The following is an 8779-nucleotide window of genomic DNA, read 5'->3' as shown; positions in this document are numbered from 1 at the left end:
TGAGTAAGAAATGCGTAAATTTTTTGGTCTGAGAAATGTGCCGGTGTAAAGGAAAGCGCTTGCATAAAGTATGTGATTGCATAGTTGAAAGGCGCATAATCGAAAGGTGCTTGTTTAATGGAAAGAGTGCATGCATAAAGGAAATGCATAATCAATGGGAAGGGCCCAAAAAGGGGAGGAAAGAGTGCTTACTTAAGGTAAATGAGAATCAATGAGTAGGGCCCGGAAAGGTAAAGATAAGAGTTTTTGCTTAAAGTAAATGCAGAATCAACCGGCCGGGCCCGGAAAGGTGAAGGAGAAAGTACTTGCTTAAAGTAAATGCAAAATCAACGTGCCGAGCCTAAAAAGGTGAAGGATAGAGTGCTTGCTTAAGGTAAATGCGTAAAATAAAAGCAAATGTTGCGGAATCGTATGAGGTGTGAAGGGATCTTGCAGAAGCACGGGCGCTTGCTCGGAGAGGAAGAGGAGATTGTAGGAAGCACGGGCATTTGCCAGGCGTGGGAGAAGAGATTGCAGAAACGCAGGACTAACCTGGAAGAGGCAAAGATGATTGCATAAACGCGGGATTAACTCGAAGGAGGCAAAGGTGAATTGTAGAAACATGATATTGACCCGAATGAGGCAAAGGAGAGTTTGCACGAAGCACAGATGGTTGCCCAGCGGGGGTGGAAGAGATCGATTGGAAGCACGGACGTTTGCCCGGAGGAGGCAAAAGAGATTGCAAGTGCTAGGAATTGCGCAAGGCGCGGGAGGAAGGTGATCTTGGATAATTTGGCATCGGGATCAAGGCTTTGCTAGGGTTATGTAGCGGTAGTCATGGCTTTCGATTTGTCATGTAACCGAGGTGCTCATTTGATTATTGCGTCGTGTGCAATCGTGAGGGCGTTGATTTGCCGGAGGCCAGTCTCACTGTCTAGTGGTTGTTTGTTCGTTGGGGATGTTCTGGTCGTGTGATGAGGGACTCGAGCTCTAGGGTGAAGCGCATATGTACCCCGAGGAATCGGGGCAAGGCGACCTAGACAGGTCCTCGAAAGCCGAGGGAACCCGATCACAATGATCGAAATACCCTCGGCTCTCATGGACCCGTCACCGATACACGAATCCATGTACTTTATTTGGAAAATAGCATTTTAACAAACATTTTAAGGCTCGGTTTGGGATGATATTAAAAATGTAATTGCACACAAACAGAGAAACAAGTTTCGTCGGGGTAAAGAGGCCGCTTTCGACCCCTTCCTATTAAGGACGGCCGTGAGTATCCTTGACCCATTTCGGGTCTTGGACGGTCTTTTTGACCCGATTCTGACTATTTCTCGCATGCTCAAGCAAAAAACACGATGATAATACGCATTTTACAAAGCCGGTGCCGCCATGATCAGGGCAAACACATACAAGCATACGAGCATGCACAAACAAGATATTAACGGAATGGATAAAACGACACCGACTCATGAAAGCGGAAAACGTAAAATAAAAAAAGGGAAACAACTTAAGTCTCTTCCCGTCATGCCATTATGCAAAGCGACGTTATGCGTGCAAGTAAATAGGTTATAAGCAAAATAAATGAAACATGCATGCAAGTCGGTCGGGGACCGCCTTATCACCCTACAAGTGCAAGCAATGTAAAAGACCTAACTTATCTAAGTTTATAGATGATACACCTACACCCTAAAGGTGTAATTTGAGATCTTAGAGACTTGGAGAAGCCCGGGAAGGGGCTGGACAACGGCAACCGCGATTAGCAGCAGCAGTGACCAACGACAGCATGAGCGCCGGCAGCGTCGGTGACCTGCAAAAGAGTAAGCGCCAACAGCAGCAGTGACCAGCCAGAACGCGAACGTCATCAGCAGCAGTGACCAACCAGGACGTGAGTGCCAGCAGCAGCGGCGACCTACTAAAACATAGCAGTGACCAGTAACTTAGCGGCGGTGACTAACAACCCAGTGGCGGTAATCAACAACTCAGCGGCAATGACCAGTAACTCAATGAAGCTCGGTACCGAGCTAGGAGGGTCGGACCTGTAAGAAAAAGGAAAAGGAGTAGCAGCAAGGAGGGAATTGGCGGTCCAGCAGCAAAACAAACCTGACAACGACTTAGGGAGCTCGAGGGGCGTGGTAACTTGGCGTCAAGGAGTTCGGGAAAGGGCTAAGCAGCTTTTGCACCTACAAAAGGAAGAGATGGCAAACCGAAAAATTAAATACAAGCATAGAGAGACCACGGAAAATAGAATGAAAGAAGGAGATAAAGCTCAGCTTTTGCTCTTACGAGCATGAGAGCAGGAGAGGAGGGAATCGATAGAGCAGTAGCTAGCTGCAGCAACAATAGCAAGGATGGGGCGTGTGGCAACTTAAGAAGCTCGAAAGAGAGCTTGGAAGGACTGGACAGAGAGCAGAGAGGTTCGAGGAGGCTCAGGGAGTTGTCGGGAGGAAGGACAATGGCTATAGGAGCTCAAGGAACTCAAAGGGCAGTGGCAAGCGATCTCGAAGGGCGTCAATATAACTGCCAAGACACAAACAGAGAAGAAAAGGAAAGGAAAAGGATAGAAAACGAAAGAGAAATGGAATGGAAGTGAAATGGAACGAGAGCAAGAGGGAAAAAGACTTAACTTTGGGACTCGGGGGACAATGGCAGTTTAGTAGAGACTGGAGGGCAATCAAGCAACGGCCATGAGAGGAGAAGAAGAAGGGCTGGTGATGGTCAATTTGTTGCTACTTCAGGTGAGGAAGCCCGAGGAGCTTGAGGAGATGATGGTCACCGTGATGAAGGTGTTGTGATCAAGAAGATGATGTTGACCCTGTGATTATTCAAGGAAAAGCAAAGGATGGAGGTCCAGTAGAAGAACAAAATCGAAAAGAGATGGACCATGGAGTTGATCTCTTCGGTTGGGATGGTTCTCCAGTTGAGGAAGTAAAAGGAGCTGAGAAGAAGGGAAGCCATTGATAAGTCCATTACTGCTACTGGTTGAACCAAGAGAGAGAGAGCTGAAGGAAAGAGGGGAGAAGATCCTCCCCTCCCGAAGTCTTTTGTGGTGGCGTGAAGAAAAGAAAAAGAGGAAGATAGGGGTTGCCCAAGAGAAAAGACAACAGCAGCTCTACTGTCTGTTTTGTCTGTGTGTTTTTCTTTTTCTTTTTTTTCTTAGGTTCTCACCCCGAGAGAGAGCGTGAGTGAGGGGCTGCAAAGGTGATGGAGAAGCTGCATTGAAGTGAAGTTGCCGTGTGAGAAGAGGGAAGGCAGAGGAAAAAAGTGACAGCAGATGTGTTGAGCTACTGATGGGAATGGACTGCTGCTAGTAGCCTGGACAAGCTGCAGCAGAGGAGTAAGAAGAAGAAGAAAGGTGATGGTGATGGGGTGACAAGCTGCAGCAGAGGAAAAGGATGGCATGGGGAAAAAAGGAAAGGGTGGTGTACACTCCACCTTGCTCAACCAAAGCAGAAGAAGCAGAAGATGCAGGGCTGTGACCAGCAGTCCATGGGGTTGACTTGGACATTCGAAATTTTTATGGACTGCTCATGACCTTTAGGTCCATGTGATATTTTTTTCTTGATCTATGCACGAGTTAGGCACATCCTCGTAAATTTTGAAGATCGTTCGACCTCGGGAAGTACCTGAAATAATTTTTCTTCAACAGCTGGCAAAAACCGGGAGATTTGGTTCTAATATGTGAGAAAATCTTCAATTATGTATTAATCTAGCCAAAAACGTATCCCCTTTTCTTCCATTTTCTGAATCTTCAGTGAATTAGGAATCCAACGACGTTGGCCATGCTTAAAAATACGAAAATTGAATTTTTTATGGATTTTTTTCCCTCGACTGGTAGAATCTGTCCCAATTTAACAGTTTCGTGTATGGTGCACTAAAAAATTCATAACCTTCTCTTCGTGTTGAATCTTGGGATTAAAGACCCCTCAAATTGAACCTAAATTGATTTTCTAGGTCAAACATATGGGAATAGCCCCTTTTGGTTCAGGATCGATCGTGACACGATCCATCGAATCTTGTGCTGAGCTGCTTTGTTCACTGTTTAGACACCCTAGATCCCACGAATTTTATCTCTCTGTTCGAATGGGCTCTTGACGTGACTTTTGAATCGAAACGTTCCCGACTCATCGAATCTTGATAAAAAAAAATGGAAAATTGGCTCTAGGGTTCATGAAGGTAGTCGTACTCTCCGAAGAATACGATACAAAGATGTGGGTCCCCCTTCATCCAATACTTTTGGTTCGAACATTGATAATTTGCCCCTTACTCTTCGGAATCAACTCCATGAGGGATTTTCAGAGTCCCACATTCGATACCTTCTGATGTCCCGGTGAGTCGACGATGAATAGTGCTGCAAGAGCCGGTTTCTGTTGTTGACCTAGGGTTCGAAATAGTTTGGCTATGCAGATAATTCGCGAAATGCGCTAGGAGGTGATACTCGTCAATTTAGCACCGAGAGGGATTTTTAGAGTCCAACATTGAATGCCTTCTGACTCTCCAATGAATCATCGACGAATAGTATTGCAGTGAGCCGAATTCTGTCAACCCGGGATTTGATGCTTGTTTGGTTTCTGTAGTTGCTCCCTTGTGACTTTCCTGGTGGCCTTGGGGCTCTTCCGTAGTCCATGCCCTGTGAGTATGACGCAACGTACACGTGAGTAGCTTATCACAGACCCGTTGATTCGAGCACGAATACCGGAACTACGACCTTCAACTCCCTATTGATTCTTCGAATACCTAGGTAATTGGCATCCAACTCGAACAAATCCGAGAATTGGGCAAATAGCACGAAAGCTTCAATTTTTATTGATAATCCAAAAACAATTGTTTCAGCCCTAGGGCTTACAAAACTTAAATAGGGATTAAGAAAACCAAAATTGCACAAAAAGAACTAAACTTTCCTAAAATTGCCAAAATACCCAAATAACGATAAAATGCCCGTTTGAGACCCTAAAAGATGGAATTTGCCTTAAATATCGAAAAATCAGGACAATGCGGTAAGTTTTGCTCCGGAAGCCGTTTCTTTCGAAATAGGGTCGTCAGAACCTATTTTTCTCCAAGTACCTACTTGTCAGGTCTTCTGCCGCATCAAAGTGTGCATTTGCCCCTACTGACCCGAATGTGAATAGTGACCCGGGCTCCTACTGGGCCTTCTTTTGTCTTGTTTGTCGAGCTGTGGTTAGGGTGGTGTTGTTGTTCTCTATTAGAGCCGGTGGGCCAAAATGGGGTGCTGACAGAGCGGTGGCCTCGTCAAGAGCCACCGCCCCCCGAGATGATGTCACCAATCACCCCAGGAGGCGCAGATAACCCCATCCCGATGGTGGTGGCCCTTGCCGTAGCCACCATCCACGATAATTAAAACTCTAACTTTTTTTCCAATCGAGTTACTTCTCGAGGAACGGTTGCTTACTAGGGCCCACCACCCTTGGGATTAGGTCTCGGCGACCTCAGGAGGCGTCGATGACCTCATCTCGGTGGAGGTGCTGAGGGCTACCACCATTGGAAACCAGCTACCCCCGACAATTGTCAAGGGTGACACACGCGCTGTGCGAGCCCATATTACGCCTGACACTAGCCTAGACTCGAGTGCCGCAAGTAGTGTGCCTCGATGGGCACCTTCGACCAAGATGGGACCTCAAGATAAGTCGAGGGTGGCCTAACCTAGGGACCTCAATGTGAAGGCAGACATTGGTAACCTAGGAGGGGGTGGCCCGTAGTTCAGTGAGGACTATAGTATGGGACCTCATGGTTAGGTTGGGCAGTTAAGGGCACGTTGAATATATATATATAAAAAATGATACGTTGTCACGTAAGAACGGGTGATGACGGTGAGGGACAAAAAGCTTTGTCCCATACCGACTTCAAGGAAGAAATTGAGGGGCTTATATGTGGCAAAAGCTTAGAACCCATTAGGTTAAACTTTTAGATTGTTGGTGAATTAGAGCCCGTATAAGCTCAATCCAATATGCGGATTTCCCAACATACGGTATTAGAGCTAAAAAAAGGTAACGATCATGGGGTAACTTGCGCACTGCGCGATCCTACACCATGCTAAGCCCGGGTTCGAGTGCGGCAGTATGGTCATGGTAAGTCGAGCACCCATAGTCCAGTGCTGAGCACCGAACGCCCTCGTTACTTGAGAGTGGCAGTTGGCCCGTGGTCCTAGTAGACTATTGTAGCCTAGTGAGGGACCTCAGGTTAAGGGCGGGCAATAATGGGCACGTGGCACATGTAAAGTTACACATTGCCAGGTGAGGGTGAGTAATGGAGGTTAGGGACAAAAGGATTTGTCTCACACCAAGTCCAGGGAAGAAAATAGAGGGGCTTATATGTGGCAAATGCCAGTAATCCATTGACCAAGTTTTTGAGGTTGGAGATGAGTCCAAATCCATATCGGCCCAGTCCAACATGGGAGGTTGGCTCTTTTTTTTTAGTTTCTTTTAATTTTTTGTTTTTCAACTTTTAGTTTATTATTTATTAATCTCTTTTTAGTTTCTTTATTTCCCACCATTCATAATGCGCTACTTGGCACATGACCCTATTTTTTGACGCAGTTAATTTTTTCGTCACGTCAAGTGACGAGAGGACTAAATTGATGTATTTTAAAACTATAGGGACCCGATTGATGGCCTTTTAATTTTAGAGCCAAAATTAATAGCTAGCCGAAATATTAAGGACAAAAATCACAGTTTACTCTAAAATAAATAATAGTGTAACGTGAATGAGGGCTCATGATTGTGTTTGTGCCCCCTTTATTTTTTAACTTTTCCTTAAAAATAGAAAAATAATAATAACAAATTTTATATTTAATAAATTTTAGAAAATAGAATGATGGATATAATTTGATGTATTCTTTCAAATAATAGTATAAAAGACATTTTGATCCTTAATTTTTGGCATTTTTGTCAGTTTTGTCCTAAATATGTTTTTGGTCATTTTTATCCTCAACCTTCCACCTATTTACCACTTTGGTTCTACCGTCATTTTTCTTGTTAACGGACGCTGACGTTGACTTTCTGTTCGATTTTAATATTTTTTTAAAAGAAAAATTAATCTTAAAAATAAAAAATAAATTAAATTAGAAAGCGCCGCTTGTACAAGTTAAGAGAAATAACTGTCAACCTCAAAGGTAGGGTTGGGGTTATCGGCCAAAATCCTTACCACTCAAATCGCCGAGATCTCAGCGGCCTCAGAGCTGGGTTCGAGGTTACTAGATTATGGTCCCAGCCCTCCCCTTCCCCCTCACCCGACCCTTCCTTTCTCGTTTTCCAGCTTTTTTCTTTTTTCTTTTTGGTTTATTAGTTTTTGAAAAACTTAAATGTTGTTTTGAGAATATTAAATCATCTTTTAGATCAATATTTTGAAAGACAAATGACTTGTGGTGCAATGTTATTTGCTTCAAAATCCACATCAGTATCACCTAATAGAAAATGACCGTAAGACTAAAGTGGCAACAATGGAAAAGTCAAAAGATAAGAATGACACAACATAAAGGTTGAAGATCAAAATTGCAAAACGTCAAAAGTTGAGGATCAAATGTGTATTTTTCGTAAATTATAATTGCTTGGCGAAAAATAAGAAAAAGTAAAAAAAATAACACTTTGTTTGGTTTGTGAGTTATGTTTTTAAATTTTTAATTCTAACTTTAACTCTACTCACTACACAATAAAAGTCAACAACACAATTATTAATTTTTTCCCATTTTTTCAATTTTTTTAACCATTTAATTCAATTTTTAATACTAAATTCTCTCAACTATTCATTACTTTTTTACAATTTTTCTCATAATTCAATAACACAATCATTACAAATAAATTAAAATCAAATTTAACTCTATTTAACTCTAAAACCAAACACACCATAAGTAAACGGATGACAAAATTACATTGTTATCCATAATATATGGAGCAATTTGAGGCTGCAAAAAAAACTTGAAAGGGAAAAAATTGAAATTTGTGTGAAAGGAAAGTGAAAATAAAATATAGAGTTAATCACCTAAAAGGTATGACTTTGCACTTTTTCTAAATATAGTATGATTTTTAGAAAATAGTATAGAAATGCACTACATTTGCATTTTTTTCCCAAATATAGCACGTCTTTGAAGAGTAGCACAGAAAGACGCGATCTTTGCACTTTTTTTTCTAAATATAGCACAACTTTTAAAAAAAGTATAGAGAGATACGACCTCCAGGTTTAGTTGCGCAACTAACACGACGTCAATTATTCCATCAGATTGTAACAAATATGCCTAATGTGGAGCTAATGATTCTATGTGGCACAACATGATTGGAAGAGTTGATTCCATAGTTTTTATTTAATTAAAAAATAATTATAAAAATTGAAAAAATTGAAAGAAAAGAAAGGGGGATTCAACTTAATAAGAGGAAAGGGGGAGGGGGTCGACGGTGGTGGTTGCGCCGGTGACTACCATCACCTAATTGAGGTTGCCGGCCGCAATAGGACCCAATAATGTGGGTGGTGGTCGTAATCGGGGGCATCCACTGCCAGAATCAAAAGAGCTTCAAAATTGTGGACTATTTCATTTCGTCGGTTAGGGCTCTGATTGCGCTGCCCTCAATCTATAATCAGCTCCTTTCTTTCTTTCTTTTTTGAGAAAAAATCTTCTTTTTTAATTTTAAAATTTTTAGAACTATTTTTTAATTAAATAAAATATATAGACCCACTCGTTTAATCATGTTGTGCCACGAGACACCGTTAGTTGTTACCGCTACATTTGACTAATAATTGACTCCGTATTAGAATCGTAGTTGAACTTAAAGGTTGTGCCTTTCTATATTAT

The 8779-nt window shown here is 42.4% G+C and overlaps 1 long non-coding RNA gene across 1 annotated transcript; it reads right to left on the bottom strand.

Moving 5' to 3' along the window:
- Positions 1-1468: 1468 nt before the first annotated feature.
- LOC116203230 lies at positions 1469-3145 on the bottom strand. The gene is made up of 2 exons (XR_004156229.1): positions 2266-3145; positions 1469-2162 (listed from the first exon to the last, which is right to left on the bottom strand). It is a non-coding gene; the product is annotated as an uncharacterized LOC116203230 (long non-coding RNA).
- Positions 3146-8779: the final 5634 nt, after the last annotated feature.

This window comes from Punica granatum, chromosome 4 (assembly GCF_007655135.1).
Source record: "Punica granatum isolate Tunisia-2019 chromosome 4, ASM765513v2, whole genome shotgun sequence".
In the NCBI taxonomy this organism is placed as follows: Eukaryota; Viridiplantae; Streptophyta; class Magnoliopsida; order Myrtales; family Lythraceae; genus Punica; species Punica granatum.
The sequence above is the reverse complement of the archived record's forward strand: the minus strand, read 5'-3'. Positions and strand labels throughout refer to the sequence as shown.